This window comes from Mycteria americana, chromosome 13 (genome assembly GCF_035582795.1).
Source record: "Mycteria americana isolate JAX WOST 10 ecotype Jacksonville Zoo and Gardens chromosome 13, USCA_MyAme_1.0, whole genome shotgun sequence".
NCBI classification, from domain to species: Eukaryota; Metazoa; Chordata; class Aves; order Ciconiiformes; family Ciconiidae; genus Mycteria; species Mycteria americana.
The window spans coordinates 597,022-623,982 of record NC_134377.1 but is presented as its reverse complement, the minus strand read 5'-3'; positions in this window follow the sequence as shown (position 1 = coordinate 623,982).

Genomic DNA, 26,961 nt, shown 5'->3' with positions numbered 1-26,961 from the left:
CAGAGCCCGGCTGCCAAATTCGAAACGTCCAGCGATTGCGCCCACACGAAAGCTGCCAGCACGGAATGCTGTAGCTGGTTTTCACTGTCCCTTGGAACTGCATTCCCTGCCACACAGACATTCGCTTTCCCCAGAAGCTTTGCTTGGTAATGGGGCAACACTGTGTATGTGTCTCTCGCAGAGCCCGGCTGCCAAATTCGAAACGTCCAGCGATTGCGCCCACACGAAAGCTGCCAGCACGGAATGCTGTAGCTGGTTTTCACTGTCCCTTGGAACTGCATTCGCTGCCACACAGACATTCGCTTTCCCCAAAAGCTTTGGTTCGTAAAGGGGCAACACTGCGTATGTGTCTCTCGCAGAGCCCGGCTGCCAAATTCGAAACGTCCAGCGATTTCTCCCACACGAAAGCTGCCAGCACGGAATGCTGTAGCTGGTTTTCACTGTCCCTTGGAACTGCATTCGCTGCCACACAGACATTCGCTTTCCCCAAAAGCTTTGCTTGGTAGTGGGGCAACACTGTGTATCTCTCTCTCGCAGAGCCCGGCTGCCAAATTCGAAACGTCCAGCGATTGCGCCCACACGAAAGCTGCCAGCACGGAATGCTGTAGCTGGTTTTCACTGTCCCTTGGAACTGCATTCGCTGCCACACAGACATTCGCTTTCCCCAAAAGCTTTGGTTCGTAAAGGGGCAACACTGTGTATGTGTCTCTCGCAGAGCCCGGCTGCCAAATTCGAAACGTCCAGCGATTGCGCCCACACGAAAGCTGCCAGCACGGAATGCTGTAGCTGGTTTTCACTGTCCCTTGGAACTGCATTCGCTGCCAGACAGACATGCGCTTTCCCCAGAAGCTTTGCTTGGTAATGGGGCAACACTGTGTATCTCTCTCTCGCAGAGCCCGGCTGCCAAATTCGAAACGTCCAGCGATTGCGCCCACACGAAAGCTGCCAGCACGGAATGCTGTAGCTGGTTTTCACTGTCCCTTGGAACTGCATTCCCTGCCACACAGACATTCGCTTTCCCCAAAAGCTTTGCTTGGTAATGGGGCAACACTGTGTATGTGTCTCTCGCAGAGCCCGGCTGCCAAATTCGAAACGTCCAGCGATTTCGCCCACACGAAAGCTGCCAGCACGGAATGCTGTAGCTGGTTTTCACTGTCCCTTGGAACTGCATTCGCTGCCGCACAGACATTCGCTTTCCCCAGAAGCTTTGCTTGGTAATGGGGCAACACCGTGTATCTCTCTCTCGCAGAGCCCGGCTGCCAAATTCGAAACGTCCAGCGATTGCGCCCACAAGAAAGCTGCCAGCACGGAATGCTGTAGCTGGTTTTCACTGTCCCTTGGAACTGCATTCGCTGCCACACAGACATTCGCTTTCCCCAAAAGCTTTGGTTCGTAAAGGGGCAACACTGTGTATGTGTCTCTCGCAGAGCCCGGCTGCCAAATTCGAAACGTCCAGCGATTTCTCCCACACGAAAGCTGCCAGCACGGAATGCTGTAGCTGGTTTTCACTGTCCCTTGGAACTGCATTCGCTGCCACACAGACATTCGCTTTCCCCAAAAGCTTTGCTTGGTAGTGGGGCAACACTGTGTATCTCTCTCTCGCAGAGCCCGGCTGCCAAATTCGAAACGTCCAGCGATTGCGCCCACACGAAAGCTGCCAGCACGGAATGCTGTAGCTGGTTTTCACTGTCCCTTGGAACTGCATTCGCTGCCACACAGACATTCGCTTTCCCCAAAAGCTTTGCTTGGTAAAGGGGCAACACTGTGTATGTGTCTCTCGCAGAGCCCGGCTGCCAAATTCGAAACGTCCAGCGATTGCGCCCACACGAAAGCTGCCAGCACGGAATGCTGTAGCTGGTTTTCACTGTCCCTTGGAACTGCATTCGCTGCCACACAGACATTCGCTTTCCCCAAAAGCTTTGCTTGGTAATGGGGCAACACTGTGTATGTGTCTCTCGCAGAGCCCGGCTGCCAAATTCGAAACGTCCAGCGATTGCGCCCACACGAAAGCTGCCAGCACGGAATGCTGTAGCTGGTTTTCACTGTCCCTTGGAACTGCATTCGCTGCCACACAGACATTCGCTTTCCCCAAAAGCTTTGCTTGGTAAAGGGGCAACACTGTGTATGTGTCTCTCGCAGAGCCCGGCTAACAAATTCGAAACGTCCAGCGATTGCGCCCACACGAAAGCTGCCAGCACGGAATGCTGTAGCTGGTTTTCACTGTCCCTTGGAACTGCATTCGCTGCCACACAGACATTCGCTTTCCCCAAAAGCTTTGGTTCGTAAAGGGGCAACACTGTGTATGTGTCTCTCGCAGAGCCCGGCTGCCAAATTCGAAACGTCCAGCGATTGCGCCCACACGAAAGCTGCCAGCACGGAATGCTGTAGCTGGTTTTCACTGTCCCTTGGAACTGCATTCCCTGCCACACAGACATTCGCTTTCCCCAGAAGCTTTGCTTGGTAATGGGGCAACACTGTGTATGTGTCTCTCGCAGAGCCCGGCTGCCAAATTCGAAACGTCCAGCGATTTCTCCCACACGAAAGCTGCCAGCACGGAATGCTGTAGCTGGTTTTCACTGTCCCTTGGAACTGCATTCGCTGCCACACAGACATTCGCTTTCCCCAAAAGCTTTGGTTCGTAAAGGGGCAACACTGCGTATGTGTCTCTCGCAGAGCCCGGCTGCCAAATTCGAAACGTCCAGCGATTGCGCCCACACGAAAGCTGCCAGCACGGAATGCTGTAGCTGGTTTTCACTGTCCCTTGGAACTGCATTCGCTGCCACACAGACATTCGCTTTCCCCAAAAGCTTTGGTTCGTAAAGGGGCAACACTGTGTATGTGTCTCTCGCAGAGCCCGGCTGCCAAATTCGAAACGTCCTGCGATTTCTCCCACACGAAAGCTGCCAGCACGGAATGCTGTAGCTGGTTTTCACTGTCCCTTGGAACTGCATTCGCTGCCACACAGACATTCGCTTTCCCCAAAAGCTTTGCTTGGTAGTGGGGCAACACTGTGTATCTCTCTCTCTCGCAGAGCCCGGCTGCCAAATTCGAAACGTCCAGCGATTGCGCCCACACGAAAGCTGCCAGCACGGAATGCTGTAGCTGGTTTTCACTGTCCCTTGGAACTGCATTCGCTGCCACACAGACATTCGCTTTCCCCAAAAGCTTTGGTTCGTAAAGGGGCAACACTGTGTATGTGTCTCTCGCAGAGCCCGGCTGCCAAATTCGAAACGTCCAGCGATTTCTCCCACACGAAAGCTGCCAGCACGGAATGCTGTAGCTGGTTTTCACTGTCCCTTGGAACTGCATTCGCTGCCACACAGACATGCGCTTTCCCCAGAAGCTTTGCTTGGTAATGGGGCAACACTGTGTATCTCTCTCTCGCAGAGCCCGGCTGCCAAATTCGAAACGTCCAGCGATTGCGCCCTCAAGAAAGCTGCCAGCACGGAATGCTGTAGCTGGTTTTCACTGTCCCTTGGAACTGCATTCGCTGCCACACAGACATTCGCTTTCCCCAAAAGCTTTGCTTGGTAGTGGGGCAACACTGTGTATGTGTCTCTCGCAGAGCCCGGCTGCCAAATTCGAAACGTCCAGCGATTTCGCCCACACGAAAGCTGCCAGCACGGAATGCTGTAGCTGGTTTTCACTGTCCCTTGGAACTGCATTCCCTGCCACACAGACATTCGCTTTCCCCAAAAGCTTTGCTTGGTAAAGGGGCAACACTGTGTATGTGTCTCTCGCAGAGCCCGGCTGCCAAATTCGAAACGTCCAGCGATTTAGCCCACACGAAAGCTGCCAGCACGGAATGCTGTAGCTGGTTTTCACTGTCCCTTGGAACTGCATTCGCTGCCACACAGACATTCGCTTTCCCCAGAAGCTTTGCTTGGTAATGGGGCAACACCGTGTATCTCTCTCTCGCAGAGCCCGGCTGCCAAATTCGAAACGTCCAGCGATTGCGCCCACAAGAAAGCTGCCAGCACGGAATGCTGTAGCTGGTTTTCACTGTCCCTTGGAACTGCATTCGCTGCCACACAGACATTCGCTTTCCCCAAAAGCTTAGGTTCGTAAAGGGGCAACAGTGTGTATGTGTCTCTCGCAGAGCCCGGCTGCCAAATTCGAAACGTCCAGCGATTTCTCCCACACGAAATCTGCCAGCACGGAATGCTGTAGCTGGTTTTCACTGTCCCTTGGAACTGCATTCGCTGCCACACAGACATTCGCTTTCCCCAAAAGCTTTGCTTGGTAATGGGGCAACACTGTGTATGTGTCTCTCGCAGAGCCCGGCTGCCAAATTCGAAACGTCCAGCGATTGCGCCCACACGAAAGCTGCCAGCACGGAATGCTGTAGCTGGTTTTCACTGTCCCTTGGAACTGCATTCGCTGCCACACAGACATTCGCTTTCCCCAAAAGCTTTGCTTGGTAGTGGGGCAACACTGTGTATCTCTCTCTCGCAGAGCCCGGCTGCCAAATTCGAAACGTCCAGCGATTGCGCCCACACGAAAGCTGCCAGCACGGAATGCTGTAGCTAGTTTTCACTGTCCCTTGGAACTGCATTCGCTGCCACACAGACATTCGCTTTCCCCAAAAGCTTTGCTTGGTAGTGGGGCAACACTGTGTATCTCTCTCTCGCAGAGCCCGGCTAACAAATTCGAAACGTCCAGCGATTTCGCCCACACGAAAGCTGCCAGCACGGAATGCTGTAGCTGGTTTTCACTGTCCCTTGGAACTGCATTCCCTGCCACACAGACATTCGCTTTCCCCAAAAGCTTTGCTTGGTAATGGGGCAACACTGTGTATGTGTCTCTCGCAGAGCCCGGCTGCCAAATTCGAAACGTCCAGCGATTTCGCCCACACGAAAGCTGCCAGCACGGAATGCTGTAGCTGGTTTTCACTGTCCCTTGGAACTGCATTCGCTGCCGCACAGACATTCGCTTTCCCCAGAAGCTTTGCTTGGTAATGGGGCAACACCGTGTATCTCTCTCTCGCAGAGCCCGGCTGCCAAATTCGAAATGTCCAGCGATTGCGCCCACAAGAAAGCTGCCAGCACGGAATGCTGTAGCTGGTTTTCACTGTCCCTTGGAACTGCATTCGCTGCCACACAGACATTCGCTTTCCCCAAAAGCTTTGCTTGGTAATGGGGCAACACTGTGTATGTGTCTCTCGCAGAGCCCGGCTGCCAAATTCGAAACGTCCAGCGATTGCGCCCACAAGAAAGCTGCCAGCACGGAATGCTGTAGCTGGTTTTCACTGTCCCTTGGAACTGCATTCGCTGCCACACAGACATTCGCTTTCCCCAGAAGCTTTGCTTGGTAGTGGGGCAACACTGTGTATGTGTCTCTCGCAGAGCCCGGCTGCCAAATTCGAAACGTCCAGCGATTGCGCCCACACGAAAGCTGCCAGCACGGAATGCTGTAGCTGGTTTTCACTGTCCCTTGGAACTGCATTCGCTGCCACACAGACATTCGCTTTCCCCAAAAGCTTTGCTTGGTAAAGGGGCAACACTGTGTATGTGTCTCTCGCAGAGCCCGGCTGCCAAATTCGAAACGTCCAGCGATTTCTCCCACACGAAAGCTGCCAGCACGGAATGCTGTAGCTGGTTTTCACTGTCCCTTGGAACTGCATTCGCTGCCACACAGACATTCGCTTTCCCCAAAAGCTTTGCTTGGTAGTGGGGCAACACTGTGTATCTCTCTCTCGCAGAGCCCGGCTGCCAAATTCGAAACGTCCAGCGATTGCGCCCACACGAAAGCTGCCAGCACGGAATGCTGTAGCTGGTTTTCACTGTCCCTTGGAACTGCATTCGCTGCCACACAGACATTCGCTTTCCCCAAAAGCTTTGCTTGGTAGTGGGGCAACACTGTGTATCTCTCTCTCGCAGAGCCCGGCTGCCAAATTCGAAACGTCCAGCGATTGCGCCCACACGAAAGCTGCCAGCACGGAATGCTGTAGCTGGTTTTCACTGTCCCTTGGAACTGCATTCGCTGCCACACAGACATTCGCTTTCCCCAAAAGCTTTGCTTGGTAAAGGGGCAACACTGTGTATGTGTCTCTCGCAGAGCCCGGCTGCCAAATTCGAAACGTCCAGCGATTGCGCCCACACGAAAGCTGCCAGCACGGAATGCTGTAGCTGGTTTTCACTGTCCCTTGGAACTGCATTCGCTGCCACACAGACATTCGCTTTCCCCAAAAGCTTTGCTTGGTAATGGGGCAACACTGTGTATGTGTCTCTCGCAGAGCCCGGCTGCCAAATTCGAAACGTCCAGGGATTGCGCCCACACGAAAGCTGCCAGCACGGAATGCTGTAGCTGGTTTTCACTGTCCCTTGGAACTGCATTCCCTGCCACACAGACATTCGCTTTCCCCAGAAGCTTTGCTTGGTAATGGGGCAACACTGTGTATGTGTCTCTCGCAGAGCCCGGCTGCCAAATTCGAAACGTCCAGCGATTGCGCCCACACGAAAGCTGCCAGCACGGAATGCTGTAGCTGGTTTTCACTGTCCCTTGGAACTGCATTCGCTGCCACACAGACATTCGCTTTCCCCAACAGCTTTGGTTCGTAAAGGGGCAACACTGTGTATGTGTCTCTCGCAGAGCCCGGCTGCCAAATTCGAAACGTCCAGCGATTTCTCCCACACGAAAGCTGCCAGCACGGAATGCTGTAGCTGGTTTTCACTGTCCCTTGGAACTGCATTCGCTGCCACACAGACATTCGCTTTCCCCAAAAGCTTTGCTTGGTAGTGGGGCAACACTGTGTATCTCTCTCTCGCAGAGCCCGGCTGCCAAATTCGAAACGTCCAGCGATTGCGCCCACACGAAAGCTGCCAGCACGGAATGCTGTAGCTGGTTTTCACTGTCCCTTGGAACTGCATTCGCTGCCACACAGACATTCGCTTTCCCCAAAAGCTTTGCTTGGTAATGGGGCAACACTGTGTATGTGTCTCTCGCAGAGCCCGGCTGCCAAATTCGAAACGTCCAGCGATTTCTCCCACACGAAAGCTGCCAGCACGGAATGCTGTAGCTGGTTTTCACTGTCCCTTGGAACTGCATTCGCTGCCACACAGACATTCGCTTTCCCCAAAAGCTTTGGTTCGTAAAGGGGCAACACTGTGTATGTGTCTCTCGCAGAGCCCGGCTGCCAAATTCGAAACGTCCAGCGATTTCTCCCACACGAAATCTGCCAGCACGGAATGCTGTAGCTGGTTTTCACTGTCCCTTGGAACTGCATTCGCTGCCACACAGACATTCGCTTTCCCCAAAAGCTTTGCTTGGTAAAGGGGCAACACTGTGTATGTGTCTCTCGCAGAGCCCGGCTGCCAAATTCGAAACGTCCAGCGATTTCTCCCACACGAAAGCTGCCAGCACGGAATGCTGTAGCTGGTTTTCACTGTCCCTTGGAACTGCATTCGCTGCCACACAGACATTCGCTTTCCCCAAAAGCTTTGGTTCGTAAAGGGGCAACACTGTGTATGTGTCTCTCGCAGAGCCCGGCTGCCAAATTCGAAACGTCCAGCGATTTCTCCCACACGAAAGCTGCCAGCACGGAATGCTGTAGCTGGTTTTCACTGTCCCTTGGAACTGCATTCGCTGCCACACAGACATTCGCTTTCCCCAAAAGCTTTGCTTGGTAGTGGGGCAACACTGTGTATCTCTCTCTCGCAGAGCCCGGCTGCCAAATTCGAAACGTCCAGCGATTGCGCCCACACGAAAGCTGCCAGCACGGAATGCTGTAGCTGGTTTTCACTGTCCCTTGGAACTGCATTCGCTGCCACACAGACATTCGCTTTCCCCAAAAGCTTTGGTTCGTAAAGGGGCAACACTGTGTATGTGTCTCTCGCAGAGCCCGGCTGCCAAATTCGAAACGTCCAGCGATTGCGCCCACACGAAAGCTGCCAGCACGGAATGCTGTAGCTGGTTTTCACTGTCCCTTGGAACTGCATTCCCTGCCACACAGACATTCGCTTTCCCCAGAAGCTTTGCTTGGTAATGGGGCAACACTGTGTATGTGTCTCTCGCAGAGCCCGGCTGCCAAATTCGAAACGTCCAGCGATTTCTCCCACACGAAAGCTGCCAGCACGGAATGCTGTAGCTGGTTTTCACTGTCCCTTGGAACTGCATTCGCTGCCACACAGACATTCGCTTTCCCCAAAAGCTTTGGTTCGTAAAGGGGCAACACTGCGTATGTGTCTCTCGCAGAGCCCGGCTGCCAAATTCGAAACGTCCAGCGATTTCTCCCACACGAAAGCTGCCAGCACGGAATGCTGTAGCTGGTTTTCACTGTCCCTTGGAACTGCATTCGCTGCCACACAGACATTCGCTTTCCCCAAAAGCTTTGGTTCGTAAAGGGGCAACACTGTGTATCTCTCTCTCGCAGAGCCCGGCTGCCAAATTCGAAACGTCCAGCGATTGCGCCCACACGAAAGCTGCCAGCACGGAATGCTGTAGCTGGTTTTCACTGTCCCTTGGAACTGCATTCGCTGCCACACAGACATTCGCTTTCCCCAGAAGCTTTGCTTGGTAATGGGGCAACACTGTGTATGTGTCTCTCGCAGAGCCCGGCTGCCAAATTCGAAACGTCCAGCGATTGCGCCCACACGAAAGCTGCCAGCACGGAATGCTGTAGCTGGTTTTCACTGTCCCTTGGAACTGCATTCGCTGCCACACAGACATGCGCTTTCCCCAGAAGCTTTGCTTGGTAATGGGGCAACACTGTGTATCTCTCTCTCGCAGAGCCCGGCTGCCAAATTCGAAACGTCCAGCGATTGCGCCCACACGAAAGCTGCCAGCACGGAATGCTGTAGCTGGTTTTCACTGTCCCTTGGAACTGCATTCCCTGCCACACAGACATTCGCTTTCCCCAAAAGCTTTGCTTGGTAATGGGGCAACACTGTGTATGTGTCTCTCGCAGAGCCCGGCTGCCAAATTCGAAACGTCCAGCGATTTCGCCCACACGAAAGCTGCCAGCACGGAATGCTGTAGCTGGTTTTCACTGTCCCTTGGAACTGCATTCGCTGCCGCACAGACATTCGCTTTCCCCAGAAGCTTTGCTTGGTAATGGGGCAACACCGTGTATCTCTCTCTCGCAGAGCCCGGCTGCCAAATTCGAAACGTCCAGCGATTGCGCCCACAAGAAAGCTGCCAGCACGGAATGCTGTAGCTGGTTTTCACTGTCCCTTGGAACTGCATTCGCTGCCACACAGACATTCGCTTTCCCCAAAAGCTTAGGTTCGTAAAGGGGCAACAGTGTGTATGTGTCTCTCGCAGAGCCCGGCTGCCAAATTCGAAACGTCCAGCGATTTCTCCCACACGAAAGCTGCCAGCACGGAATGCTGTAGCTGGTTTTCACTGTCCCTTGGAACTGCATTCGCTGCCACACAGACATTCGCTTTCCCCAAAAGCTTTGCTTGGTAATGGGGCAACACTGTGTATGTGTCTCTCGCAGAGCCCGGCTGCCAAATTCGAAACGTCCAGCGATTGCGCCCACACGAAAGCTGCCAGCACGGAATGCTGTAGCTGGTTTTCACTGTCCCTTGGAACTGCATTCGCTGCCACACAGACATTCGCTTTCCCCAAAAGCTTTGCTTGGTAGTGGGGCAACACTGTGTATCTCTCTCTCGCAGAGCCCGGCTGCCAAATTCGAAACGTCCAGCGATTGCGCCCACACGAAAGCTGCCAGCACGGAATGCTGTAGCTGGTTTTCACTGTCCCTTGGAACTGCATTCGCTGCCACACAGACATTCGCTTTCCCCAAAAGCTTTGCTTGGTAAAGGGGCAACACTGTGTATGTGTCTCTCGCAGAGCCCGGCTAACAAATTCGAAACGTCCAGCGATTGCGCCCACACGAAAGCTGCCAGCACGGAATGCTGTAGCTGGTTTTCACTGTCCCTTGGAACTGCATTCGCTGCCACACAGACATTCGCTTTCCCCAAAAGCTTTGCTTGGTAATGGGGCAACACTGTGTATGTGTCTCTCGCAGAGCCCGGCTGCCAAATTCGAAACGTCCAGCGATTGCGCCCACACGAAAGCTGCCAGCACGGAATGCTGTAGCTGGTTTTCACTGTCCCTTGGAACTGCATTCGCTGCCACACAGACATTCGCTTTCCCCAAAAGCTTTGCTTGGTAGTGGGGCAACACTGTGTATCTCTCTCTCGCAGAGCCCGGCTGCCAAATTCGAAACGTCCAGCGATTGCGCCCACACAAAAGCTGCCAGCACGGAATGCTGTAGCTGGTTTTCACTGTCCCTTGGAACTGCATTCGCTGCCACACAGACATTCGCTTTCCCCAAAAGCTTTGCTTGGTAAAGGGGCAACACTGTGTATGTGTCTCTCGCAGAGCCCGGCTAACAAATTCGAAACGTCCAGCGATTGCGCCCACACGAAAGCTGCCAGCACGGAATGCTGTAGCTGGTTTTCACTGTCCCTTGGAACTGCATTCGCTGCCACACAGACATTCGCTTTCCCCAAAAGCTTTGCTTGGTAATGGGGCAACACTGTGTATGTGTCTCTCGCAGAGCCCGGCTGCCAAATTCGAAACGTCCAGCGATTGCGCCCACACGAAAGCTGCCAGCACGGAATGCTGTAGCTGGTTTTCACTGTCCCTTGGAACTGCATTCGCTGCCACACAGACATTCGCTTTCCCCAGAAGCTTTGCTTGGTAATGGGGCAACACTGTGTATGTGTCTCTCGCAGAGCCCGGCTGCCAAATTCGAAACGTCCAGCGATTTCTCCCACACGAAAGCTGCCAGCACGGAATGCTGTAGCTGGTTTTCACTGTCCCTTGGAACTGCATTCGCTGCCACACAGACATTCGCTTTCCCCAAAAGCTTTGGTTCGTAAAGGGGCAACACTGCGTATGTGTCTCTCGCAGAGCCCGGCTGCCAAATTCGAAACGTCCAGCGATTGCGCCCACACGAAAGCTGCCAGCACGGAATGCTGTAGCTGGTTTTCACTGTCCCTTGGAACTGCATTCGCTGCCACACAGACATTCGCTTTCCCCAAAAGCTTTGGTTCGTAAAGGGGCAACACTGTGTATGTGTCTCTCGCAGAGCCCGGCTGCCAAATTCGAAACGTCCAGCGATTTCTCCCACACGAAAGCTGCCAGCACGGAATGCTGTAGCTGGTTTTCACTGTCCCTTGGAACTGCATTCGCTGCCACACAGACATTCGCTTTCCCCAAAAGCTTTGGTTCGTAAAGGGGCAACACTGTGTATGTGTCTCTCGCAGAGCCCGGCTGCCAAATTCGAAACGTCCAGCGATTTCTCCCACACGAAAGCTGCCAGCACGGAATGCTGTAGCTGGTTTTCACTGTCCCTTGGAACTGCATTCGCTGCCACACAGACATGCGCTTTCCCCAGAAGCTTTGCTTGGTAGTGGGGCAACACTCTGTATCTCTCTCTCGCAGAGCCCGGCTGCCAAATTCGAAACGTCCAGCGATTGCGCCCACACGAAAGCTGCCAGCACGGAATGCTGTAGCTGGTTTTCACTGTCCCTTGGAACTGCATTCGCTGCCACACAGACATTCGCTTTCCCCAAAAGCTTTGCTTGGTAAAGGGGCAACACTGTGTATGTGTCTCTCGCAGAGCCCGGCTGCCAAATTCGAAACGTCCAGCGATTGCGCCCACACGAAAGCTGCCAGCACGGAATGCTGTAGCTGGTTTTCACTGTCCCTTGGAACTGCATTCGCTGCCACACAGACATTCGCTTTCCCCAAAAGCTTTGCTTGGTAATGGGGCAACACTGTGTATGTGTCTCTCGCAGAGCCCGGCTGCCAAATTCGAAACGTCCAGCGATTGCGCCCACACGAAAGCTGCCAGCACGGAATGCTGTAGCTGGTTTTCACTGTCCCTTGGAACTGCATTCGCTGCCACACAGACATTCGCTTTCCCCAGAAGCTTTGCTTGGTAATGGGGCAACACTGTGTATGTGTCTCTCGCAGAGCCCGGCTGCCAAATTCGAAACGTCCAGCGATTGCGCCCACACGAAAGCTGCCAGCACGGAATGCTGTAGCTGGTTTTCACTGTCCCTTGGAACTGCATTCGCTGCCACACAGACATTCGCTTTCCCCAACAGCTTTGGTTCGTAAAGGGGCAACACTGTGTATGTGTCTCTCGCAGAGCCCGGCTGCCAAATTCGAAACGTCCAGCGATTTCTCCCACACGAAAGCTGCCAGCACGGAATGCTGTAGCTGGTTTTCACTGTCCCTTGGAACTGCATTCGCTGCCACACAGACATTCGCTTTCCCCAAAAGCTTTGCTTGGTAGTGGGGCAACACTGTGTATCTCTCTCTCGCAGAGCCCGGCTGCCAAATTCGAAACGTCCAGCGATTGCGCCCACACGAAAGCTGCCAGCACGGAATGCTGTAGCTGGTTTTCACTGTCCCTTGGAACTGCATTCGCTGCCACACAGACATTCGCTTTCCCCAAAAGCTTTGCTTGGTAATGGGGCAACACTGTGTATGTGTCTCTCGCAGAGCCCGGCTGCCAAATTTGAAACGTCCAGCGATTTCTCCCACACGAAAGCTGCCAGCACGGAATGCTGTAGCTGGTTTTCACTGTCCCTTGGAACTGCATTCGCTGCCACACAGACATTCGCTTTCCCCAAAAGCTTTGGTTCGTAAAGGGGCAACACTGTGTATGTGTCTCTCGCAGAGCCCGGCTGCCAAATTCGAAACGTCCAGCGATTTCTCCCACACGAAATCTGCCAGCACGGAATGCTGTAGCTGGTTTTCACTGTCCCTTGGAACTGCATTCGCTGCCACACAGACATTCGCTTTCCCCAAAAGCTTTGCTTGGTAAAGGGGCAACACTGTGTATGTGTCTCTCGCAGAGCCCGGCTGCCAAATTCGAAACGTCCAGCGATTTCTCCCACACGAAAGCTGCCAGCACGGAATGCTGTAGCTGGTTTTCACTGTCCCTTGGAACTGCATTCGCTGCCACACAGACATTCGCTTTCCCCAAAAGCTTTGGTTCGTAAAGGGGCAACACTGTGTATGTGTCTCTCGCAGAGCCCGGCTGCCAAATTCGAAACGTCCAGCGATTTCTCCCACACGAAAGCTGCCAGCACGGAATGCTGTAGCTGGTTTTCACTGTCCCTTGGAACTGCATTCGCTGCCACACAGACATTCGCTTTCCCCAAAAGCTTTGGTTCGTAAAGGGGCAACACTGTGTATGTGTCTCTCGCAGAGCCCGGCTGCCAAATTCGAAACGTCCAGCGATTGCGCCCACACGAAAGCTGCCAGCACGGAATGCTGTAGCTGGTTTTCACTGTCCCTTGGAACTGCATTCGCTGCCACACAGACATTCGCTTTCCCCAGAAGCTTTGCTTGGTAATGGGGCAACACTGTGTATGTGTCTCTCGCAGAGCCCGGCTGCCAAATTCGAAACGTCCAGCGATTTCTCCCACACGAAAGCTGCCAGCACGGAATGCTGTAGCTGGTTTTCACTGTCCCTTGGAACTGCATTCGCTGCCACACAGACATTCGCTTTCCCCAAAAGCTTTGGTTCGTAAAGGGGCAACACTGCGTATGTGTCTCTCGCAGAGCCCGGCTGCCAAATTCGAAACGTCCAGCGATTTCTCCCACACGAAAGCTGCCAGCACGGAATGCTGTAGCTGGTTTTCACTGTCCCTTGGAACTGCATTCGCTGCCACACAGACATTCGCTTTCCCCAAAAGCTTTGCTTGGTAGTGGGGCAACACTGTGTATCTCTCTCTCGCAGAGCCCGGCTGCCAAATTCGAAACGTCCAGCGATTGCGCCCACACGAAAGCTGCCAGCACGGAATGCTGTAGCTGGTTTTCACTGTCCCTTGGAACTGCATTCGCTGCCACACAGACATTCGCTTTCCCCAAAAGCTTTGGTTCGTAAAGGGGCAACACTGTGTATGTGTCTCTCGCAGAGCCCGGCTGCCAAATTCGAAACGTCCAGCGATTGCGCCCACACGAAAGCTGCCAGCACGGAATGCTGTAGCTGGTTTTCACTGTCCCTTGGAACTGCATTCGCTGCCACACAGACATGCGCTTTCCCCAGAAGCTTTGCTTGGTAATGGGGCAACACTGTGTATCTCTCTCTCGCAGAGCCCGGCTGCCAAATTCGAAACGTCCAGCGATTGCGCCCACACGAAAGCTGCCAGCACGGAATGCTGTAGCTGGTTTTCACTGTCCCTTGGAACTGCATTCCCTGCCACACAGACATTCGCTTTCCCCAAAAGCTTTGCTTGGTAATGGGGCAACACTGTGTATGTGTCTCTCGCAGAGCCCGGCTGCCAAATTCGAAACGTCCAGCGATTTCGCCCACACGAAAGCTGCCAGCACGGAATGCTGTAGCTGGTTTTCACTGTCCCTTGGAACTGCATTCGCTGCCGCACAGACATTCGCTTTCCCCAGAAGCTTTGCTTGGTAATGGGGCAACACCGTGTATCTCTCTCTCGCAGAGCCCGGCTGCCAAATTCGAAACGTCCAGCGATTGCGCCCACAAGAAAGCTGCCAGCACGGAATGCTGTAGCTGGTTTTCACTGTCCCTTGGAACTGCATTCGCTGCCACACAGACATTCGCTTTCCCCAAAAGCTTAGGTTCGTAAAGGGGCAACAGTGTGTATGTGTCTCTCGCAGAGCCCGGCTGCCAAATTCGAAACGTCCAGCGATTTCTCCCACACGAAAGCTGCCAGCACGGAATGCTGTAGCTGGTTTTCACTGTCCCTTGGAACTGCATTCGCTGCCACACAGACATTCGCTTTCCCCAAAAGCTTTGCTTGGTAATGGGGCAACACTGTGTATGTGTCTCTCGCAGAGCCCGGCTGCCAAATTCGAAACGTCCAGCGATTGCGCCCACACGAAAGCTGCCAGCACGGAATGCTGTAGCTGGTTTTCACTGTCCCTTGGAACTGCATTCGCTGCCACACAGACATTCGCTTTCCCCAAAAGCTTTGCTTGGTAGTGGGGCAACACTGTGTATCTCTCTCTCGCAGAGCCCGGCTGCCAAATTCGAAACGTCCAGCGATTGCGCCCACACGAAAGCTGCCAGCACGGAATGCTGTAGCTGGTTTTCACTGTCCCTTGGAACTGCATTCGCTGCCACACAGACATTCGCTTTCCCCAAAAGCTTTGCTTGGTAAAGGGGCAACACTGTGTATGTGTCTCTCGCAGAGCCCGGCTAACAAATTCGAAACGTCCAGCGATTGCGCCCACACGAAAGCTGCCAGCACGGAATGCTGTAGCTGGTTTTCACTGTCCCTTGGAACTGCATTCGCTGCCACACAGACATTCGCTTTCCCCAAAAGCTTTGCTTGGTAATGGGGCAACACTGTGTATGTGTCTCTCGCAGAGCCCGGCTGCCAAATTCGAAACGTCCAGCGATTGCGCCCACACGAAAGCTGCCAGCACGGAATGCTGTAGCTGGTTTTCACTGTCCCTTGGAACTGCATTCGCTGCCACACAGACATTCGCTTTCCCCAAAAGCTTTGCTTGGTAGTGGGGCAACACTGTGTATCTCTCTCTCGCAGAGCCCGGCTGCCAAATTCGAAACGTCCAGCGATTGCGCCCACACAAAAGCTGCCAGCACGGAATGCTGTAGCTGGTTTTCACTGTCCCTTGGAACTGCATTCGCTGCCACACAGACATTCGCTTTCCCCAAAAGCTTTGCTTGGTAAAGGGGCAACACTGTGTATGTGTCTCTCGCAGAGCCCGGCTAACAAATTCGAAACGTCCAGCGATTGCGCCCACACGAAAGCTGCCAGCACGGAATGCTGTAGCTGGTTTTCACTGTCCCTTGGAACTGCATTCGCTGCCACACAGACATTCGCTTTCCCCAAAAGCTTTGGTTCGTAAAGGGGCAACACTGTGTATGTGTCTCTCGCAGAGCCCGGCTGCCAAATTCGAAACGTCCAGCGATTGCGCCCACACGAAAGCTGCCAGCACGGAATGCTGTAGCTGGTTTTCACTGTCCCTTGGAACTGCATTCCCTGCCACACAGACATTCGCTTTCCCCAGAAGCTTTGCTTGGTAATGGGGCAACACTGTGTATGTGTCTCTCGCAGAGCCCGGCTGCCAAATTCGAAACGTCCAGCGATTTCTCCCACACGAAAGCTGCCAGCACGGAATGCTGTAGCTGGTTTTCACTGTCCCTTGGAACTGCATTCGCTGCCACACAGACATTCGCTTTCCCCAAAAGCTTTGGTTCGTAAAGGGGCAACACTGCGTATGTGTCTCTCGCAGAGCCCGGCTGCCAAATTCGAAACGTCCAGCGATTGCGCCCACACGAAAGCTGCCAGCACGGAATGCTGTAGCTGGTTTTCACTGTCCCTTGGAACTGCATTCGCTGCCACACAGACATTCGCTTTCCCCAAAAGCTTTGGTTCGTAAAGGGGCAACACTGTGTATGTGTCTCTCGCAGAGCCCGGCTGCCAAATTCGAAACGTCCAGCGATTTCTCCCACACGAAAGCTGCCAGCACGGAATGCTGTAGCTGGTTTTCACTGTCCCTTGGAACTGCATTCGCTGCCACACAGACATTCGCTTTCCCCAAAAGCTTTGGTTCGTAAAGGGGCAACACTGTGTATGTGTCTCTCGCAGAGCCCGGCTGCCAAATTCGAAACGTCCAGCGATTTCTCCCACACGAAAGCTGCCAGCACGGAATGCTGTAGCTGGTTTTCACTGTCCCTTGGAACTGCATTCGCTGCCACACAGACATGCGCTTTCCCCAGAAGCTTTGCTTGGTAATGGGGCAACACTGTGTATCTCTCTCTCGCAGAGCCCGGCTGCCAAATTCGAAACGTCCAGCGATTGCGCCCACACGAAAGCTGCCAGCACGGAATGCTGTAGCTGGTTTTCACTGTCCCTTGGAACTGCATTCGCTGCCACACAGACATTCGCTTTCCCCAAAAGCTTTGCTTGGTAGTGGGGCAACACTGTGTATGTGTCTCTCGCAGAGCCCGGCTGCCAAATTCGAAACGTCCAGCGATTTCGCCCACACGAAAGCTGCCAGCACGGAATGCTGTAGCTGGTTTTCACTGTCCCTTGGAACTGCATTCCCTGCCACACAGACATTCGCTTTCCCCAAAAGCTTTGCTTGGTAAAGGGGCAACACTGTGTATGTGTCTCTCGCAGAGCCCGGCTGCCAAATTCGAAACGTCCAGCGATTTCGCCCACACGAAAGCTGCCAGCACGGAATGCTGTAGCTGGTTTTCACTGTCCCTTGGAACTGCATTCGCTGCCACACAGACATTCGCTTTCCCCAGAAGCTTTGCTTGGTAATGGGGCAACACCGTGTATCTCTCTCTCGCAGAGCCCGGCTGCCAAATTCGAAACGTCCAGCGATTGCGCCCACAAGAAAGCTGCCAGCACGGAATGCTGTAGCTGGTTTTCACTGTCCCTTGGAACTGCATTCGCTGCCACACAGACATTCGCTTTCCCCAAAAGCTTAGGTTCGTAAAGGGGCAACAGTGTGTATGTGTCTCTCGCAGAGCCCGGCTGCCAAATTCGAAACGTCCAGCGATTTCTCCCACACGAAAGCTGCCAGCACGGAATGCTGTAGCTGGTTTTCACTGTCCCTTGGAACTGCATTCGCTGCCACACAGACATTCGCTTTCCCCAAAAGCTTAGGTTCGTAAAGGGGCAACAGTGTGTATGTGTCTCTCGCAGAGCCCGGCTGCCAAATTCGAAACGTCCAGCGATTGCGCCCACAAGAAAGCTGCCAGCACGGAATGCTGTAGCTGGTTTTCACTGTCCCTTGGAACTGCATTCGCTGCCACACAGACATTCGCTTTCCCCAAAAGCTTTGCTTGGTAGTGGGGCAACACTGTGTATCTCTCTCTCGCAGAGCCCGGCTGCCAAATTCGAAACGTCCAGCGATTGCGCCCACACAAAAGCTGCCAGCACGGAATGCTGTAGCTGGTTTTCACTGTCCCTTGGAACTGCATTCGCTGCCACACAGACATTCGCTTTCCCCAAAAGCTTTGCTTGGTAAAGGGGCAACACTGTGTATGTGTCTCTCGCAGAGCCCGGCTAACAAATTCGAAACGTCCAGCGATTGCGCCCACACGAAAGCTGCCAGCACGGAATGCTGTAGCTGGTTTTCACTGTCCCTTGGAACTGCATTCGCTGCCACACAGACATTCGCTTTCCCCAAAAGCTTTGGTTCGTAAAGGGGCAACACTGTGTATGTGTCTCTCGCAGAGCCCGGCTGCCAAATTCGAAACGTCCAGCGATTGCGCCCACACGAAAGCTGCCAGCACGGAATGCTGTAGCTGGTTTTCACTGTCCCTTGGAACTGCATTCCCTGCCACACAGACATTCGCTTTCCCCAGAAGCTTTGCTTGGTAATGGGGCAACACTGTGTATGTGTCTCTCGCAGAGCCCGGCTGCCAAATTCGAAACGTCCAGCGATTTCTCCCACACGAAAGCTGCCAGCACGGAATGCTGTAGCTGGTTTTCACTGTCCCTTGGAACTGCATTCGCTGCCACACAGACATTCGCTTTCCCCAAAAGCTTTGGTTCGTAAAGGGGCAACACTGCGTATGTGTCTCTCGCAGAGCCCGGCTGCCAAATTCGAAACGTCCAGCGATTGCGCCCACACGAAAGCTGCCAGCACGGAATGCTGTAGCTGGTTTTCACTGTCCCTTGGAACTGCATTCGCTGCCACACAGACATTCGCTTTCCCCAAAAGCTTTGGTTCGTAAAGGGGCAACACTGTGTATGTGTCTCTCGCAGAGCCCGGCTGCCAAATTCGAAACGTCCAGCGATTTCTCCCACACGAAAGCTGCCAGCACGGAATGCTGTAGCTGGTTTTCACTGTCCCTTGGAACTGCATTCGCTGCCACACAGACATTCGCTTTCCCCAAAAGCTTTGGTTCGTAAAGGGGCAACACTGTGTATGTGTCTCTCGCAGAGCCCGGCTGCCAAATTCGAAACGTCCAGCGATTTCTCCCACACGAAAGCTGCCAGCACGGAATGCTGTAGATGGTTTTCACTGTCCCTTGGAACTGCATTCGCTGCCACACAGACATGCGCTTTCCCCAGAAGCTTTGCTTGGTAATGGGGCAACACTGTGTATCTCTCTCTCGCAGAGCCCGGCTGCCAAATTCGAAACGTCCAGCGATTGCGCCCTCAAGAAAGCTGCCAGCACGGAATGCTGTAGCTGGTTTTCACTGTCCCTTGGAACTGCATTCGCTGCCACACAGACATTCGCTTTCCCCAAAAGCTTTGCTTGGTAGTGGGGCAACACTGTGTATGTGTCTCTCGCAGAGCCCGGCTGCCAAATTCGAAACGTCCAGCGATTTCGCCCACACGAAAGCTGCCAGCACGGAATGCTGTAGCTGGTTTTCACTGTCCCTTGGAACTGCATTCCCTGCCACACAGACATTCGCTTTCCCCAAAAGCTTTGCTTGGTAAAGGGGCAACACTGTGTATGTGTCTCTCGCAGAGCCCGGCTGCCAAATTCGAAACGTCCAGCGATTTCGCCCACACGAAAGCTGCCAGCACGGAATGCTGTAGCTGGTTTTCACTGTCCCTTGGAACTGCATTCGCTGCCACACAGACATTCGCTTTCCCCAGAAGCTTTGCTTGGTAATGGGGCAACACCGTGTATCTCTCTCTCGCAGAGCCCGGCTGCCAAATTCGAAACGTCCAGCGATTGCGCCCACAAGAAAGCTGCCAGCACGGAATGCTGTAGCTGGTTTTCACTGTCCCTTGGAACTGCATTCGCTGCCACACAGACATTCGCTTTCCCCAAAAGCTTAGGTTCGTAAAGGGGCAACAGTGTGTATGTGTCTCTCGCAGAGCCCGGCTGCCAAATTCGAAACGTCCAGCGATTTCTCCCACACGAAATCTGCCAGCACGGAATGCTGTAGCTGGTTTTCACTGTCCCTTGGAACTGCATTCGCTGCCACACAGACATTCGCTTTCCCCAAAAGCTTTGCTTGGTAATGGGGCAACACTGTGTATGTGTCTCTCGCAGAGCCCGGCTGCCAAATTCGAAACGTCCAGCGATTGCGCCCACACGAAAGCTGCCAGCACGGAATGCTGTAGCTGGTTTTCACTGTCCCTTGGAACTGCATTCGCTGCCACACAGACATTCGCTTTCCCCAAAAGCTTTGCTTGGTAGTGGGGCAACACTGTGTATGTGTCTCTCGCAGAGCCCGGCTGCCAAATTCGAAACGTCCAGCGATTGCGCCCACACGAAAGCTGCCAGCACGGAATGCTGTAGCTGGTTTTCACTGTCCCTTGGAACTGCATTCGCTGCCACACAGACATTCGCTTTCCCCAAAAGCTTTGGTTCGTAAAGGGGCAACACTGTGTATGTGTCTCTCGCAGAGCCTGGCTGCCAAATTCGAAACGTCCAGCGATTTCTCCCACACGAAAGCTGCCAGCACGGAATGCTGTAGCTGGTTTTCACTGTCCCTTGGAACTGCATTCGCTGCCACACAGACATTCGCTTTCCCCAAAAGCTTTGCTTGGTAGTGGGGCAACACTGTGTATCTCTCTCTCGCAGAGCCCGGCTGCCAAATTCGAAACGTCCAGCGATTGCGCCCACACGAAAGCTGCCAGCACGGAATGCTGTAGCTGGTTTTCACTGTCCCTTGGAACTGCATTCGCTGCCACACAGACATTCGCTTTCCCCAAAAGCTTTGCTTGGTAGTGGGGCAACACTGTGTATGTGTCTCTCGCAGAGCCCGGCTAACAAATTCGAAACGTCCAGCGATTGCGCCCACACGAAAGCTGCCAGCACGGAATGCTGTAGCTGGTTTTCACTGTCCCTTGGAACTGCATTCGCTGCCACACAGACATTCGCTTTCCCCAAAAGCTTTGCTTGGTAATGGGGCAACACTGTGTATGTGTCTCTCGCAGAGCCCGGCTGCCAAATTCGAAACGTCCAGCGATTGCGCCCACACGAAAGCTGCCAGCACGGAATGCTGTAGCTGGTTTTCACTGTCCCTTGGAACTGCATTCCCTGCCACACAGACATTCGCTTTCCCCAGAAGCTTTGCTTGGTAATGGGGCAACACTGTGTATGTGTCTCTCGCAGAGCCCGCTGCCAAATTCGAAACGTCCAGCGATTGCGCCCACACGAAAGCTGCCAGCACGGAATGCTGTAGCTGGTTTTCACTGTCCCTTGGAACTGCATTCGCTGCCACACAGACATTCGCTTTCCCCAAAAGCTTTGGTTCGTAAAGGGGCAACACTGTGTATGTGTCTCTCGCAGAGCCCGGCTGCCAAATTCGAAACGTCCAGCGATTTCTCCCACACGAAAGCTGCCAGCACGGAATGCTGTAGCTGGTTTTCACTGTCCCTTGGAACTGCATTCGCTGCCACACAGACATTCGCTTTCCCCAAAAGCTTTGCTTGGTAAAGGGGCAACACTGTGTATGTGTCTCTCGCAGAGCCCGGCTAACAAATTCGAAACGTCCAGCGATTGCGCCCACACGAAAGCTGCCAGCACGGAATGCTGTAGCTGGTTTTCACTGTCCCTTGGAACTGCATTCGCTGCCACACAGACATTCGCTTTCCCCAAAAGCTTTGCTTGGTAATGGGGCAACACTGTGTATGTGTCTCTCGCAGAGCCCGGCTGCCAAATTCGAAACGTCCAGCGATTGCGCCCACACGAAAGCTGCCAGCACGGAATGCTGTAGCTGGTTTTCACTGTCCCTTGGAACTGCATTCGCTGCCACACAGACATTCGCTTTCCCCAAAAGCTTTGCTTGGTAGTGGGGCAACACTGTGTATCTCTCTCTCGCAGAGCCCGGCTGCCAAATTCGAAACGTCCAGCGATTGCGCCCACACAAAAGCTGCCAGCACGGAATGCTGTAGCTGGTTTTCACTGTCCCTTGGAACTGCATTCGCTGCCACACAGACATTCGCTTTCCCCAAAAGCTTTGCTTGGTAAAGGGGCAACACTGTGTATGTGTCTCTCGCAGAGCCCGGCTAACAAATTCGAAACGTCCAGCGATTGCGCCCACACGAAAGCTGCCAGCACGGAATGCTGTAGCTGGTTTTCACTGTCCCTTGGAACTGCATTCGCTGCCACACAGACATTCGCTTTCCCCAAAAGCTTTGGTTCGTAAAGGGGCAACACTGTGTATGTGTCTCTCGCAGAGCCCGGCTGCCAAATTCGAAACGTCCAGCGATTGCGCCCACACGAAAGCTGCCAGCACGGAATGCTGTAGCTGGTTTTCACTGTCCCTTGGAACTGCATTCCCTGCCACACAGACATTCGCTTTCCCCAGAAGCTTTGCTTGGTAATGGGGCAACACTGTGTATGTGTCTCTCGCAGAGCCCGGCTGCCAAATTCGAAACGTCCAGCGATTTCTCCCACACGAAAGCTGCCAGCACGGAATGCTGTAGCTGGTTTTCACTGTCCCTTGGAACTGCATTCGCTGCCACACAGACATTCGCTTTCCCCAAAAGCTTTGGTTCGTAAAGGGGCAACACTGCGTATGTGTCTCTCGCAGAGCCCGGCTGCCAAATTCGAAACGTCCAGCGATTGCGCCCACACGAAAGCTGCCAGCACGGAATGCTGTAGCTGGTTTTCACTGTCCCTTGGAACTGCATTCGCTGCCACACAGACATTCGCTTTCCCCAAAAGCTTTGGTTCGTAAAGGGGCAACACTGTGTATGTGTCTCTCGCAGAGCCCGGCTGCCAAATTCGAAACGTCCAGCGATTTCTCCCACACGAAAGCTGCCAGCACGGAATGCTGTAGCTGGTTTTCACTGTCCCTTGGAACTGCATTCGCTGCCACACAGACATTCGCTTTCCCCAAAAGCTTTGGTTCGTAAAGGGGCAACACTGTGTATGTGTCTCTCGCAGAGCCCGGCTGCCAAATTCGAAACGTCCAGCGATTTCTCCCACACGAAAGCTGCCAGCACGGAATGCTGTAGCTGGTTTTCACTGTCCCTTGGAACTGCATTCGCTGCCACACAGACATGCGCTTTCCCCAGAAGCTTTGCTTGGTAATGGGGCAACACTGTGTATCTCTCTCTCGCAGAGCCCGGCTGCCAAATTCGAAACGTCCAGCGATTGCGCCCACACGAAAGCTGCCAGCACGGAATGCTGTAGCTGGTTTTCACTGTCCCTTGGAACTGCATTCGCTGCCACACAGACATTCGCTTTCCCCAAAAGCTTTGCTTGGTAGTGGGGCAACACTGTGTATGTGTCTCTCGCAGAGCCCGGCTGCCAAATTCGAAACGTCCAGCGATTTCGCCCACACGAAAGCTGCCAGCACGGAATGCTGTAGCTGGTTTTCACTGTCCCTTGGAACTGCATTCCCTGCCACACAGACATTCGCTTTCCCCAAAAGCTTTGCTTGGTAAAGGGGCAACACTGTGTATGTGTCTCTCGCAGAGCCCGGCTGCCAAATTCGAAACGTCCAGCGATTTCGCCCACACGAAAGCTGCCAGCACGGAATGCTGTAGCTGGTTTTCACTGTCCCTTGGAACTGCATTCGCTGCCACACAGACATTCGCTTTCCCCAGAAGCTTTGCTTGGTAATGGGGCAACACCGTGTATCTCTCTCTCGCAGAGCCCGGCTGCCAAATTCGAAACGTCCAGCGATTGCGCCCACAAGAAAGCTGCCAGCACGGAATGCTGTAGCTGGTTTTCACTGTCCCTTGGAACTGCATTCGCTGCCACACAGACATTCGCTTTCCCCAAAAGCTTAGGTTCGTAAAGGGGCAACAGTGTGTATGTGTCTCTCGCAGAGCCCGGCTGCCAAATTCGAAACGTCCAGCGATTTCTCCCACACGAAAGCTGCCAGCACGGAATGCTGTAGCTGGTTTTCACTGTCCCTTGGAACTGCATTCGCTGCCACACAGACATTCGCTTTCCCCAAAAGCTTAGGTTCGTAAAGGGGCAACAGTGTGTATGTGTCTCTCGCAGAGCCCGGCTGCCAAATTCGAAACGTCCAGCGATTGCGCCCACAAGAAAGCTGCCAGCACGGAATGCTGTAGCTGGTTTTCACTGTCCCTTGGAACTGCATTCGCTGCCACACAGACATTCGCTTTCCCCAAAAGCTTTGCTTGGTAGTGGGGCAACACTGTGTATCTCTCTCTCGCAGAGCCCGGCTGCCAAATTCGAAACGTCCAGCGATTGCGCCCACACAAAAGCTGCCAGCACGGAATGCTGTAGCTGGTTTTCACTGTCCCTTGGAACTGCATTCGCTGCCACACAGACATTCGCTTTCCCCAAAAGCTTTGCTTGGTAAAGGGGCAACACTGTGTATGTGTCTCTCGCAGAGCCCGGCTAACAAATTCGAAACGTCCAGCGATTGCGCCCACACGAAAGCTGCCAGCACGGAATGCTGTAGCTGGTTTTCACTGTCCCTTGGAACTGCATTCGCTGCCACACAGACATTCGCTTTCCCCAAAAGCTTTGGTTCGTAAAGGGGCAACACTGTGTATGTGTCTCTCGCAGAGCCCGGCTGCCAAATTCGAAACGTCCAGCGATTGCGCCCACACGAAAGCTGCCAGCACGGAATGCTGTAGCTGGTTTTCACTGTCCCTTGGAACTGCATTCCCTGCCACACAGACATTCGCTTTCCCCAGAAGCTTTGCTTGGTAATGGGGCAACACTGTGTATGTGTCTCTCGCAGAGCCCGGCTGCCAAATTCGAAACGTCCAGCGATTTCTCCCACACGAAAGCTGCCAGCACGGAATGCTGTAGCTGGTTTTCACTGTCCCTTGGAACTGCATTCGCTGCCACACAGACATTCGCTTTCCCCAAAAGCTTTGGTTCGTAAAGGGGCAACACTGCGTATGTGTCTCTCGCAGAGCCCGGCTGCCAAATTCGAAACGTCCAGCGATTGCGCCCACACGAAAGCTGCCAGCACGGAATGCTGTAGCTGGTTTTCACTGTCCCTTGGAACTGCATTCGCTGCCACACAGACATTCGCTTTCCCCAAAAGCTTTGGTTCGTAAAGGGGCAACACTGTGTATGTGTCTCTCGCAGAGCCCGGCTGCCAAATTCGAAACGTCCAGCGATTTCTCCCACACGAAAGCTGCCAGCACGGAATGCTGTAGCTGGTTTTCACTGTCCCTTGGAACTGCATTCGCTGCCACACAGACATTCGCTTTCCCCAAAAGCTTTGGTTCGTAAAGGGGCAACACTGTGTATGTGTCTCTCGCAGAGCCCGGCTGCCAAATTCGAAACGTCCAGCGATTTCTCCCACACGAAAGCTGCCAGCACGGAATGCTGTAGATGGTTTTCACTGTCCCTTGGAACTGCATTCGCTGCCACACAGACATGCGCTTTCCCCAGAAGCTTTGCTTGGTAATGGGGCAACACTGTGTATCTCTCTCTCGCAGAGCCCGGCTGCCAAATTCGAAACGTCCAGCGATTGCGCCCTCAAGAAAGCTGCCAGCACGGAATGCTGTAGCTGGTTTTCACTGTCCCTTGGAACTGCATTCGCTGCCACACAGACATTCGCTTTCCCCAAAAGCTTTGCTTGGTAGTGGGGCAACACTGTGTATGTGTCTCTCGCAGAGCCCGGCTGCCAAATTCGAAACGTCCAGCGATTTCGCCCACACGAAAGCTGCCAGCACGGAATGCTGTAGCTGGTTTTCACTGTCCCTTGGAACTGCATTCCCTGCCACACAGACATTCGCTTTCCCCAAAAGCTTTGCTTGGTAAAGGGGCAACACTGTGTATGTGTCTCTCGCAGAGCCCGGCTGCCAAATTCGAAACGTCCAGCGATTTCGCCCACACGAAAGCTGCCAGCACGGAATGCTGTAGCTGGTTTTCACTGTCCCTTGGAACTGCATTCGCTGCCACACAGACATTCGCTTTCCCCAGAAGCTTTGCTTGGTAATGGGGCAACACCGTGTATCTCTCTCTCGCAGAGCCCGGCTGCCAAATTCGAAACGTCCAGCGATTGCGCCCACAAGAAAGCTGCCAGCACGGAATGCTGTAGCTGGTTTTCACTGTCCCTTGGAACTGCATTCGCTGCCACACAGACATTCGCTTTCCCCAAAAGCTTAGGTTCGTAAAGGGGCAACAGTGTGTATGTGTCTCTCGCAGAGCCCGGCTGCCAAATTCGAAACGTCCAGCGATTTCTCCCACACGAAATCTGCCAGCACGGAATGCTGTAGCTGGTTTTCACTGTCCCTTGGAACTGCATTCGCTGCCACACAGACATTCGCTTTCCCCAAAAGCTTTGCTTGGTAATGGGGCAACACTGTGTATGTGTCTCTCGCAGAGCCCGGCTGCCAAATTCGAAACGTCCAGCGATTGCGCCCACACGAAAGCTGCCAGCACGGAATGCTGTAGCTGGTTTTCACTGTCCCTTGGAACTGCATTCGCTGCCACACAGACATTCGCTTTCCCCAAAAGCTTTGCTTGGTAGTGGGGCAACACTGTGTATCTCTCTCTCGCAGAGCCCGGCTGCCAAATTCGAAACGTCCAGCGATTGCGCCCACACGAAAGCTGCCAGCACGGAATGCTGTAGCTGGTTTTCACTGTCCCTTGGAACTGCATTCGCTGCCACACAGACATTCGCTTTCCCCAAAAGCTTTGCTTGGTAATGGGGCAACACTGTGTATGTGTCTCTCGCAGAGCCCGGCTGCCAAATTCGAAACGTCCAGCGATTGCGCCCACACGAAAGCTGCCAGCACGGAATGCTGTAGCTGGTTTTCACTGTCCCTTGGAACTGCATTCCCTGCCACACAGACATTCGCTTTCCCCAGAAGCTTTGCTTGGTAATGGGGCAACACTGTGTATGTGTCTCTCGCAGAGCCCGCTGCCAAATTCGAAACGTCCAGCGATTTCTCCCACACGAAAGCTGCCAGCACGGAATGCTGTAGCTGGTTTTCACTGTCCCTTGGAACTGCATTCGCTGCCACACAGACATTCGCTTTCCCCAAAAGCTTTGGTTCGTAAAGGGGCAACACTGTGTATGTGTCTCTCGCAGAGCCCGGCTGCCAAATTCGAAACGTCCAGCGATTTCTCCCACACGAAAGCTGCCAGCACGGAATGCTGTAGCTGGTTTTC